The sequence below is a fragment of the Anguilla anguilla genome, chromosome 10, assembly GCF_013347855.1.
Source record: "Anguilla anguilla isolate fAngAng1 chromosome 10, fAngAng1.pri, whole genome shotgun sequence".
Lineage (NCBI taxonomy): Eukaryota > Metazoa > Chordata > Actinopteri > Anguilliformes > Anguillidae > Anguilla > Anguilla anguilla.
Genome location: NC_049210.1, coordinates 24,076,174 through 24,089,092, shown reverse-complemented (window position 1 = coordinate 24,089,092; position 12,919 = coordinate 24,076,174). Strand labels below are relative to the sequence as shown.

Below are 12,919 nucleotides of genomic sequence, written 5' to 3'. Positions count from 1 at the left end.
TGGGAGTGTCTGGGGAGGTTGAAGACCAGACGAGCCGCAGCATTCTGAATGAGTTGCAAAGGTCTGATGGCAGATGCCGGTAGTCCAGCAAGAAGAAAGTTGCAGTAGTCCAGGCGGGATAGTACCATTGATTGGACCAGGAGCTGGGTTGAGTAGGTGGTGAGAAAGGGGCGGATTCTCCAGATGCTGGAAAAATCAAGGAGGGGAGAGGTTAGAGAAGGAATGAAGATTAGCTCCTTTTTACCCGGGTTGAGCTTCAGGTGGTGATTGTCCATCCAGCTCTGGATGTCCCTCAGGCAAGTGGAGATGCGGGCAGGGACCTGTGTGTCCGATGGGGAGAAGGAGAGAGAGTTGTGTGTCATCGGCATAACAGTGATAGGACAAGCCATGGGCAGAGATTACAGGGCTAAGGGATCTGGTGTATAAGGAGAAGAAAAGGGGACCAAGGACTGAGCCCTGGGGAACTCCCGTGGCGAGGGGACGGGCGGCGATACTTTACCAACCCAAGCAACCTGGAAGGAATGATCGGAGAGGTAGGACTCAATCCAGTCAAGGGCTGTGCGGCAGATCCCTGTTACTGCCAGGGAGGACAGGAGGATGGAGTGCTCCACAGTGTCAAAAGCAGGGGAGAGGTCTTGCAGAATCAGGACAGAGGAGAGGCAGGTTGCTCATGCGGCATGAAGTGACTCACTGACCGAGAGGAGTGCAGTCTCGGTCAAGTGGCCAGGCCTGAAGCCGGACTGGTAGGGGTCAAGCAGGTTATTCGGAGAGAAGAAAGCAGAGAGTTGGGTTAGATGCAGCTCGTTCAAGCATTTTGGATAGAAAAGGAAGGAGAGATACCGGGCAGTAGTTCTGGATGACAGAGGGGTCTAGTGTGGGCTTCTTCAGCAGTGGGGTGGTGAGGGCCCTCTTGAAGGATGAGGGGAAACATCCATAAGACAGGGAGGAGTTCATGAAGGAGGTCACAAATGGGAGGATGTTTGGTGTGATTGCCTGGAGGAGAGATGAGGGGATAGGGTCGAGAGTGCAGGTGGTAGGGTGGTGGGAGAGCAGGAGCTGGGAAACTTCAGAGTCTGTGAGGAGAGAGAATGTGGAGAAACAGGGCGGAGGGCGCAGAGGGGGCAAAGGAGCTGCAGATGTCTCCAATCTTCTCATCAAAGAATACTGCGAAGTCATCTGCAGTGAAGGAAGACTGGGGTGGGGGAGGCGGCATACTGAGGAGAGAGGAGAAAATAGAGAACAGTTGACGAGGGTTAGAAATGGAGTTATGAATTTTAGTTCGATAGAAATTTGCCTTAGCGGCAGTGACAGCAGAAGAAAACTCTGTCAGGAGAGACTGATAGGCTGGAAGGTCGGATGGGTCCCTGGATTTTCCCCACTTCCTCTCAGCAGCACGGAGGCTGGCCCTGGAGGTGCGTAGGATGTCAGACATCCATGGACTGGGAGGGGATGAGCGTGCTGGCCTAGGGACAATAGGACAGAGAGAGTCGAGTGCTGAGGAGAGAGATGAAGTTAGGGTGGAGGATGCAGAGTTAGTGGGGAGCTTGGAGAATGATTGTAGAGGGGGGAAGGAAGCAGTAACTCTGGGAGCGAGAGAAGAGGGCGAGATGGAGCGCAGGTTACAACGAACAGTGACAGTGGGGGTGGGAGGAGGAGAGGGAGGATGGGGAGCAAGAGGGAGGGAGAAGGAGATGACGTGGTGGTCAGATGTATGCCCGGACGAGGTGGAGGACATGGATGCACTGCGGAGAGAAGAGTAGCGGATGAGCATAAAAGATTTAAGGATGAAGGAGCATTATTATGAACTAAAAATAAAAAAGATGAAATCTTGCCTACTGCTGTCTTTTCAAAAAAATCCACTCAGCACTTATAATCAGTAGATTGGGGGCGGGAGTGTGACGGGAGCAAAATAAAAATGTATTTCTTACCCAAAATGAAGGTTGGCAAAGTGCTGCCTAAACACAGTGGCATCAGAGGCAAATGGGATTCTAGGAGGGTGGTCGTCATCATCATCATCATTATTATGATCTCCCTCATCAGGGGGGAGAGGAATGTTGCGCATTATGCATGTGTTATGCAAGACTGCACATGCCATTATAATATTCCTGGCCTCTGTGGTGTTTGGCGGATTTCCCCATGAAGGACATGGAACCAGCATTTCCATTGACCGATGCCCCTCTCCATAATGCTTCAGGTGCATTGGTGAGCCCTGAAAAGTTCAATTATGTTTAAATGACTGTCAAAAATAACTCTATAATGGTGAGATGATTCATTATTATAATTCATAGGCTTCGTTAATTTGTACCTGTTGTAATTTCGTTGGGCCCCTGGTTGTGTTCTTGGGAATGGTGTGAGAAGCCAGCGTTGTTGGGGGTAGCCTTTATCTCCAAGGAGATGGCACCCGGGTGGAACAATGTTCCTGTCAAACAGCTGTTGCAATCCACTTTCATTCAGGATGCGTGCATCATGGGTAGATCCTGGCCACTTGGACACAACATCCAAAATGTTGTAATCTGCGTCAAAGACTACCTGGGTGTTGATGCTGTGGTACCTCTTCCTGTTTACAAAAGCCTCTTCATCTACACTTGGAGCAATTATACGGATGTGGGTGCCATCAATTACTCCAACCACCCCCGGGAAGCCCGCTAGACGCATAAATGCAGCTAGCTTCTGGCGGATTCACCAAGGAGAGGTTGGAAATTCTATAAACCTCCTCACGATGTGAGGTGCTGCAAGGGCTGACAGTTTTTGCCACTACCCTGCTGATGGTGGATTGTGATGGTCCCAAATCATCAGCATTGCATAACTGCGTTTTCCCCATGGCTAGGAAGCGCAGCGTTAAAATGACTTGCATCTCTGCCGTAATTGCGCTACTTCTCAAAGTTGATGGTGATATTACATCCCGCACAAGATCGGTGACAAAGATGATTCCCTGATGATCTAAGCGATAACGTTTGATTAATTGTCCATCATCAAACATTTGTAAAACATTCTTCCTGTCTCAGAAGGTGCGTGCGCGTCTCCGTCTTCGCAGCTCTGCCATCTTGCCTACTCCTAGCCAAATTAAAGAGCCCCAGAGTTCTCTTAAATACCTGACAGGTTAAGAGTATTTGTCAAGAGAAATTTGATAAATCACTTTTATTCTTAAATGGGAGTGTAGGAGTAAAAGTCACCAATTCTTACACTTAAAGTGACAATCTCGAAGATTTCAGTTTCGTTCTCTATGGCGGTGCCAATGGCGAGAAGCGGTAATTGCAGGTGTGTTTTTGGACCTCACTTCCCATAGATCCAACCGGATCCAACCAGTGTCGCCTGTGTGACGTCAGTCAGTTGGCACGCCAACTATAACACTTACTATTTACTGAATAAAAAACGGTTGTTATAAAAGTAACGTTATGTACATACTCATTCGTTGTCTTACATTAGGCTAACTCAAGGTGTCTTTACAATGCCAAGCCGGGTTAAAATGCCGTAGCAAACCTGGGGTAGAATTAGTGATGATCAATTAATGCAAACGTTCTTTATACCTTTTGCCCGGTATGAACATCTTTACACTGCAGAGAAGAATTTGCGGGATTTTCTGTGGCTCGTGCAATTATGTATCTCGTGCACAATAAGCAGTCTTTTTCGTGAATGATTGTTGTGTGGTATTTTTGAAACAACTGCCTTGAAAAATGTTACCCCTGGTGTTTCTGGTTTTGCTAGCTAAACTGTTCGAGAATAAAGCTGAGCTGGGTGTTAAATTAGCAATCAGAACAAGAAGAATAAAACAAAAACAAAGGAGATTTCATCAAAAAGGGCATAAAGGCTGAAGGAACATATAAGGAAGCGTAATAAAATAATAACAACGCTAATCCATACTGCCGTATTCTTTTATTTAGTTTTCTCCGGCTTGACATCATTACACAGAAATCAGACCCGGCTCTGCTCCACCTATACCCCGGCTTTACTCCGATCATAATGAACTTGATGGCAAGGTAAATAACGGTAACGTTAAGGCCAGTTCAGATCAATGATTCGCAACGAGACTAAACGGTTTCAGAATATTGCAGAGAAAATTGCAGTGGTGTGAACCGGTTAGTTGCAGAGCGTCTGAAGCCGTTGCCTGGGGTCTCAAAAGACCCACCTTGTCAAATCGCCAAGTGCAGTTTTAGAACGTTTACAATCAGACATCTTGGAATTTTGCAAGTTGCACCCAGTCTCGTTGCGAATCATTGATCTGAACTGGCCTTAAGTTAGCTACACTGCAATGTTGCAACAAGGTAGCATTGCATTCGAGAGACGGTTTGCGAGGTCGGTACCAGTCGGTAGCATTAGCTAGCATTTTTTTCTAATTGTTAGCTGACATTAGATTGTGTTAATTACATTAGCTAGGTAGCTAACGCAACGTTACCTGATATGAGAGATGGATACTGTGCGCAACGTTGTCTAAACTAATGTTGTCTTTCTTGACATGGTCCGGTAGCTAGCGTTAGCTGTGCAAATAGCTATGTAATTTAGTAAAGTTACATTGTCATTAAATGTAATACGAAATCTACATCAACAAATAATATGATCTCTCATGTTACACAAAAACTTTTTAGGGTTCCATAACTCCCCCAACCCCCCCCCCCCCCCCCTTTTCTCTGTTATTGTAATGCACGCAGACACCGGAAAAAACAGTACGCCACTCACACACAAGTGAGTTGAAGAGCGAGCCTGTTGCGTTAGTTCTGCCTACCCTCTCTGGCGGACCAACCACTGATGGGTGATGAAAAACGCGTCACTAACTGTGCGCCGCTTGTGATTTTTTCCCAGGAATGTCGCCACAGACACCAAGTTTTTTAATCATGAATTATGATAATAATAATAGTATAAATTAATATAAAAATAGGCTCAATCACCATTGTGTTACCTAATGCAGCGATAGATAGTGACTTGAAAGAGATTTATTTTAATGAAAATCTTCGAGATTATTACTTTAAGTTACACTTGAGACTAATTTTTTACTTTGAGTGGCTTGATACATATGGCCCCAGGTGTCTGGGACCACTTTGGCTTTGCCATAAGGTATGACGTCGATGGCAAACGCCATGTTGAAAGAAACTTTGCCGTTTGCAGATTGTGTCGAACAAGTGTGCCACACGTACATGCAAACACATCAAATTTGTCGTCTCATTTGCGGCGACATCACCCCGGTGGATCTAAGAGAAAACACAAATCCACAGTAACACAGCAGCAGCAAGTTAGCATCACTACCACATTTCATGCCAGGCAGCCCCTGTCTGGTAGTTCACCACGGGCAAAAGTAATCACTTTGGCAATAGGGAAGTTTATTGCGGCGGATTTAAGACCATATTCCATGGTAGAGAATGTGGGGTTTAAGCACACGTTGGAAGTCCTCGAGCCACGTAACATAATTCCATCACGCCAACATTTTAGCAACACTAATACCAACATTATATAACGAGACAAAAGCGCGACTTGAAGACGAACTATAAAGCACAAACCGTTGCGCTAACCACTGACAGTTAGACATCTTGTGCTACAGATGGTTACCTAACAATAAGCTTGTTTGAGTTTGCCCCGGACACACACACACACACACACACACTTATTTATTATTAAGTTACTACTACCTTATTTTCTGTAGCAGTGAATTGTTATTATATCCTGCTTGGATTGCAGACATTTTTTGTTTTGCTATAGCACTATCTTTTTGTTGTTGAGTGCTGCTGATACGTTTTCTGTTATTTGGGTGACATTCAGAAATATTTAAAAAACACTTTGTTGAATGTTTCAATAAACTTTAATTTGAACATACTATATATGAGCACTCATTTTTTTCGTATCGAAACCATACTGAACCTTGCTGAGAGGTTCCCAGTTTTATTTACTACCATGTATATATTATACGTAGTGTATTGTGTTTCCTTTTCATGCTATTACTGTGTCTGTAGTTTGCATGCCTCTGTGTCTAGCACCCCTGTAGTGTGTCTCAGTATAACACCTCTAGTGTCTGTGGCAAGGATGTCACATGCCTATGCTAAATGGCTGTGAGGGTTCCCAGGGAGGGACAGGACCATTTGTCTCCGGCCCGCCACTTAACTCAATCTTTTGATATGTATGACTGCAAACTGTATATCCAGACACCACACAGCATGATCGGCAGAGACTTGCTTGGCGCACTGCCCGAATGTTCTGAGTTAGTCTCTCCCTTGCGCATTGTAATAAACATCAAATTCTCTGAGGAGACGTTGTCAGCGTGTTCATCGTCCTGCATTTGACTCCATGGAGAAGGGAAAAATAATCCTAACAGTTTTGGCAACCACGAAGGGACAGGAAAATATCTTCCACTTGAACCAATGAGAATCAACAAGAGGGTGTGTATCTTTTCTTAAACAAAACCTACCACCTTCATTAGGCGTTGATTTTCCTTGGTGCAATTTGGGAGTGACTCCTGTTCTGTATTTTGTTTAGAAATAGTTATGTGGCCAGGACTTTGTTGTAACAACTGATGATGATTTTTGTCTTTTAATGTGGTTATGTCGTCATTAATATGGTAGTGCTAGCAGTGTTAACAGAGGATGCGGGAGCGTCAGTCTATTTAGTAACGTTGGCGTGTTGGGTTAAGTCACGTCAGCGTTTCGGGTCACGTCGGATCCACCGGACGAGGGAGCGAAGTGCTTTAATGTCTACAGAATAAGTATTGTATTGTTGTATTAGGCCTATGTGATATGTTTGTTATATAGAGTGTACACAATATAGTCGAGAACCGTGAGCTTACTGTACCGTGTCATACCGAATCACAACATTTCTGTATCGTTACACCCCTACTAATCACCTTGAGACAGCCCATCATAATTAGAAGGGTTCAACATCCCATAAATCAGATCAGCCTTAACTTCTTTAATCCCCAATATCTCTATAGCTACCTCTACAATTGTCTTGATTCTGTGACTTTTTTTCTTTTGTTGCATTGCCACATTCACAGTCTTACAGATGAAAGCAACAAAGCTGATTTTATCCACAATCAACGTGTCCTCTCTGACTTGCGGTGGGAGACGAAACCTCTTTTGGTCATCTATTCTCAAACTCTCTTGCGTTATTTACCACGTGTTACACTGGATCTGGCTAGCTCAGTTTCCTTCACTTTTTTAACTGCATCAGCATAAGATACCTGGTTTGTTACTTTACATTTCTGCACCTCTCTACCTTGCCTTTGAACAGGGCATCCTCCAAAAGCAGCACTGTGTTCACTGCCACAGTTGCAACATTTGATTTTTGCATCTTGACCACATTTTCCATATTCATGTTCACCCCCACATCTTGCACATCTTTGCTTTCCTTTACATTGTCCCGCAGTGTGTCCCATTCTTTGACACTTGAAACATAGCAGCAGTGCTGGGATATCTGTCACGGTGAGGTGGAGGGTTAGGACCCAAATGCGGAGGGGGAAAAACTCAAACTCCAAAAAAGGTAAGAACAAAAGACTTTACTAAACAAAAGGGGAACAAAGGGAACAAAAGGCCTCGCAGGGCAACTCTTCAAAATAAAGGAAAACTTCAGAAACATAGAACAAAGAAAATCCAAAAATCCAAAAAGCATGTGGAAACAGAACAGGGCAGGAACACACAGGGCAGGAACATGATCAGAAACACAACCAAACAACCAACAAACCAACAAGGATCCAGCACTGAGTTCAGGAGACGGGAACTTAAATAGACACACACTGACGAGACACAGGAGGGCACCATGAACAATCAGGCCACAGAGAGGGAAGGGAAAACGAGACAACCAGCAAACAATAATTAGACAATTGAAAACAATCATACAATTAAACAGGGGGGGAGCAGGACACAAAACAGAGGTGCCGCCATCTGGCGGCCCAACAAGGAAACACAGACAGGAAAACACAGAACCATGACAGTACCCCCCCCAAGGGACGGCTCCTGAAGTCCCAGGAGGCCGACCCGGGGAGGGAGTGAACAGAGGGTGGGAGCTGGAGACAGGACTCGGGACTGGACTCGAACAGGGACAGGACACAGGACTGGACTCAGGAACGGAACAGGACTCAGGACTGGACTCAGGAACGGAACAGGACTCAGGACTGGACTCAGGAACGGGACTGGACTCAGGAACGGAACAGGACTCAGGACTCAGGACTGGACTCAGGAACAGAACAAGACTCGGAACAGGACTCAGGACTCAGGAACGGAACAGGACTGGACTCAGGAACGGAACAGGACTCAGGAACGGACTCAGGAACGGAACAGGACTCAGGACTGGACTCAGGAACGGAACAGGACTGGACTCAGGAATGGAACAGGACTCAGGAACGGACTCAGGAACGGAACAGGACTCAGGAACGGGACAGGAACTGGACAGGACTCAGGAACAGGACAGGAACTGGACAGGACTCAGGAACGGGACAGGAACTGGACTCAGGAACGGGACAGGGACTGGACTCAGGACAGGGACAGGGACAGGAACTGGACTCAGGACTGGGACAGGAACAGGAACTGGACTTAGGACTGGGACAGGAACAGGAACTGGACTCAGGACTGGGACAGGAACAGGAACTGGACTCAGGACTGGGACAGGAACAGGACTCAGGACTGGGACAGGAACAGGAATTGGACTCAGGACTGGGACAGGAACAGGAACTGGACTCAGGACTGGGACAGGAACAGGAACAGGAACTGGACTCAGGACTGGACTGGGACATGAACTGGACTGGACTCAGAAACGACAGAAACCTGGACTGGACTAAGACACGACAGAAACGGACTGACACCGACACAGGAACACCGGGAGACCTACAAGGACAGACAAAGGGACAAGCAGGCGGGGAGGCACACGGCAAGACCTACAGACATAGTGAGGGACAGACAGAGAGGGAAGGAGAGGGGTGAACTCTGACACAAAACCTGACAAATGGGCAGACATGACAAAAAACAGGTAGACTGACACACTGACAGACAGGCAGACAGGCGGGAGAACAGATTGGCCGACGGGCCGACGGCCTGGGGGGCAGACAAACAGGCCAACGTACTGGCTGACACACATGCGGGCAAAGAGGCAGACAGGCAAGTGGGCAGACAAATAGACAAGGGGCCAGGTGCACAGACAGACCCACGGTGGGGAACACGGATAGGGCGAGGTCTCTGGGCACTGGGTAGGGGCAGCGATGGCTTGGCCACACTAGGGGGCGCGAGAACACTAGGGGGAGCACGGACACTAGGGGGAGCACGGACACTAGGGGGCAAGGCGTGGACACTAGGGGGAGCGAGAACACTAGGGGAAGAACGGACACTGGGGGGCGCGAGAACACTAGGGGGAGCACGGACACTAGGGGGTGAGGGAACACTAAGGGGCAAGGCATGGACACTAGGGGGAGCGAGAACACTAGGGGAAGAACGGACACTGGGGGGAGCGAGAACACTAGGGGGGGCATGGACACTAGGGGGCAAGGCGCGGACACTAGGGGGCAAGGCAGGTGGCTTCGCCTGCGGGACAGCGGCCAGGGCAGGCGGCCCCTCCAGGGCTCTGGACGGCTCTGGAGGCCTCTCCGGGGCTTGAGGCGCGGGCAAAGCACGAACATTGGGTGTAGCAGGCGGCAGTGGCCCCTGCGGAACAACGGGCAGAGCAGGCGGACCCTGTGGAAAAACGGGCAGAGCAGGCGGCCTCTCCTGGGCGCTGGATGGCGCAGGAGGCCCCTCCGGGACGACAGGCAGAGCAGGCGGCGGTGGCCCCTGCGGGTGCGCTGGGCTGGGAGTACCTCTCCGCCAGAGGGGGCATATCCGCGGCCCCCGGAGATACTCCTCCCAGTGGAGTGCCGTTGCGAGCAGGACCTCAAAGTCACAACACCCCTCCAGGCCAGAGTACATTAGCCCGCCGTGGAGGGGGTCCCTTATGTTGTCCCTGAACAACTGGCACAGTATAGGCTGGGGCAGGTCCGCCTGTGCGGCTACAGCGCGGAACTCCCTCGCGAAGTCCAAAAGTGGGCGCGACCCCTGGCAAGTGTCAAAGAGTCTGTCCGCCCACTGTCTACTGGACAGGGGAGCGTGGGGAAGTTCTCGCCACTGCTTTGTGATTAAAACTGATTTTTCTAAATCACATTTATCAATTAATCTCCCTAACCCAATACGAAGAAGCTGTGTGTCACTTTCCAATTGATTAGTCAGATTGTTTGCATGCTTGTTAATCACTGAAAATGAATTAAAACAGTTTTGGTTCATTGATTAGTTTAAAGGAAAGTTTTGCGCCCCAACAATTTTCACCTCACCAGTCACCGCTGGTTGCTTTATATTTCGTGTGATAATTATGTTGATGCTAATATTGCTTTTTAGCTATGCCAGCTAACGTTAGCGAATGTAGCTGTTAGCTATCCTCCTTGTAAGCCAGGCGAAGGTAATTCATACACTCAGTAATTATACGTCCAAAATATAATAATATAAGAAACTTACTTTGTGGTTATCCTCCGTACTGCTCCGTAGGCCTACTGTGCTTGATTGAATTGTGGGGACTGCTCCAGGGTTCAGTCGCAGTTCTTTGCAAAATCCACTCTGTTTTTGTGCCTAATTCAAAAAGTCTGGTTTAAAATGCAGACTGCAGACTCTTGTGTTGTTTGACACTATTGAACCTGATAAAAATTCTACCCACTTGTTTTTTTACATTTGTGTCCTTCGGGATTGTGTGTAGTGAGTCATTATTTGTGCATCCTTCAACACAACAGTGCCGCTTGCAAGTGCCATGTTTGCCAGACTTGACAGTGGCAAATGCAGCCTAGCCCTCAATGTCAATAAGCAAATACACTCTGTGATAGGCTGCATGCAAATGAGACCGCTTCCTGCTGTCAGGGAGCAGCAATTTTAAAAATGTGGAAAAAAGCACAGTAGGTGGCGCAGTGATTTTTAAAACACTAATTTTTATAATTCAAAACAAAAAATTATAAATTGTAAATGATTTGATAATACAGCTGACACTGCCTATTTTACCACCAAGGGTAGTACAAAATATAAGTGAAGCAATTTCAGTTCGACTTTAAATATTTAGAAAACTTGATCTTTCCCATTTGTTTCTCAATTGCTTTCGTCAGTGGATGATAATGCCACCCTTCTTTTCTGAACGTTACCATCACTATCCATTCAGTTTGTTCATCCTCCTTCCTCACACTTGTCTTTGTAGCCTTCACATTTTTGGCCACGTCACCCAACTCCAAACCAGAACAGCCAGAACTATCGCTCCTATTTCTCCTCTTTCTAGATGCATCCTGCCATCAAGGCCGCATTTACCCAGTGGGCTACATGGGCTGCAGTCCCGGGCCTCAGCGGTGAGGGGAATGTTTTTTTCTTTTTTATGAATTTTTAATTCGTTTTGACATATATACGTACCCGTAGGATTGCTGCACGTCTCGTGATATACTGCCATTAATCTAACCAACGTAAATGTACAAAATATGTTGTCACGAGAATTCTTGTGTCATCATCAAAATTCCATCTAAAACAAACATGTCGTCAAGCAGAAAATTCGAGAGTGGGGCGCAAAAAAGAGCAAGAAAACAACAACAAAAAGCAAGAAACAAAGAAGTTCTCAGTAAAATACCGAAGCTTACTTCTTTCTTCAAAACATCAACGGATGATTACTTAACAGCAACCGATGCAGGCTCTGACATCAACAACGATCCCTTCCCTGACACATGCCCTGACGATGATGCAGATGCTAACCCAAGTCCCGCCACACCAACTCAGTCAACCCGGCCGCCTTCTCCGGAAACTATACCGCCGTCACCAGGCAGATATGGCACAGCCATGACATCAACCCTGTTAGCATCGAGTACGCCTTCTCTGGAACCCGGCACCGGAGACACTAACATCAGCACTGTCAGTACTGCTGATGAAACTACTCCGCTAGCAGGTGCAGGCGCCATGGTCGGGAGGAAAGATGCAACATGTGGAGCCACATCCACTGATGTAGCTTGTTGGGGACCCGTTACCGAAAACTTGCGTAGCTATTAGGTGAGCAAAGGAATAAAAGCATCCTTGTCATGTCAAAATAAAGACATAGCATTCACAGCATCAGAACGATCGTATAAAAATCAGAAGAGACAATTGAGTAAGACCTTGTTTTCGCGTAATCTGCGTAATGCGGAGAGTGTTACCCGTGAGTGGTTAGTTTATTCTTCATTCTCGGCTGCCATATCATATTATCGCTATCTCCATCTGAACTATCGCCCATGATAGCTACAGTCATGGTACAGTTGAGTGGCCAGTTGCTCAACCGCCAATTCAAAATCGGTCCCAAAAATTATTTCAATCTTTCGCGCAACTCCAACCAGCCTACGATACTCATTCTGATCCTCTTTTCTCTTCCTCTTCAAATATTGTCGGATGTCCATCTGGAAAATTTAATTGACATATTAAGCTATAGGATTCTCCAGCTGCCATCACCGAATGAACGCCAGTGCTTGAGATGGGCAGGAGCTGTCGGGACTTATACCGACACTTATACCGACACTTTTTTTGATTACCAACATTAATTTATTTTAAACAGTAGGTGAGGAGTAGGTACCAGCACTTATTTTGGTCAAATTCAAACACTGGTTAACACTATGGTATTTTTGTAATATTTGAAGGGTCGCCTACCTTTTCGTTGTCTCTTGCTCACTGAAGAAAAAAAAGTGCTGCTTTGCGACCTTCGCGTGCTGCAAGTCTTCCGACCACCTCAGACACGAGCAAGCACTGAGCGAGCATGTAGACATGACAGTATGGTTTTTAAACAGAGACTGTAAAAAAGTAAGTGCATTTAGGCAGAAATATTAGAAAAGTTTATAAAGTTTAACATTTTTAATTTAAGAATTTAATATATAGGCTATATATATAATTTTTAATTTTATAATAATTATTCTTATTATTTTTTTTAAATGTAGCCTATGGTG

General features: G+C 46.6%; 1 pseudogene; it reads right to left on the bottom strand.

The window, feature by feature from the left end:
- Nucleotides 1-1,532: 1,532 nt before the first annotated feature.
- On the bottom strand, nt 1,533-5,074 carry LOC118206537 (annotated as a pseudogene).
- Nucleotides 5,075-12,919: the final 7,845 nt, after the last annotated feature.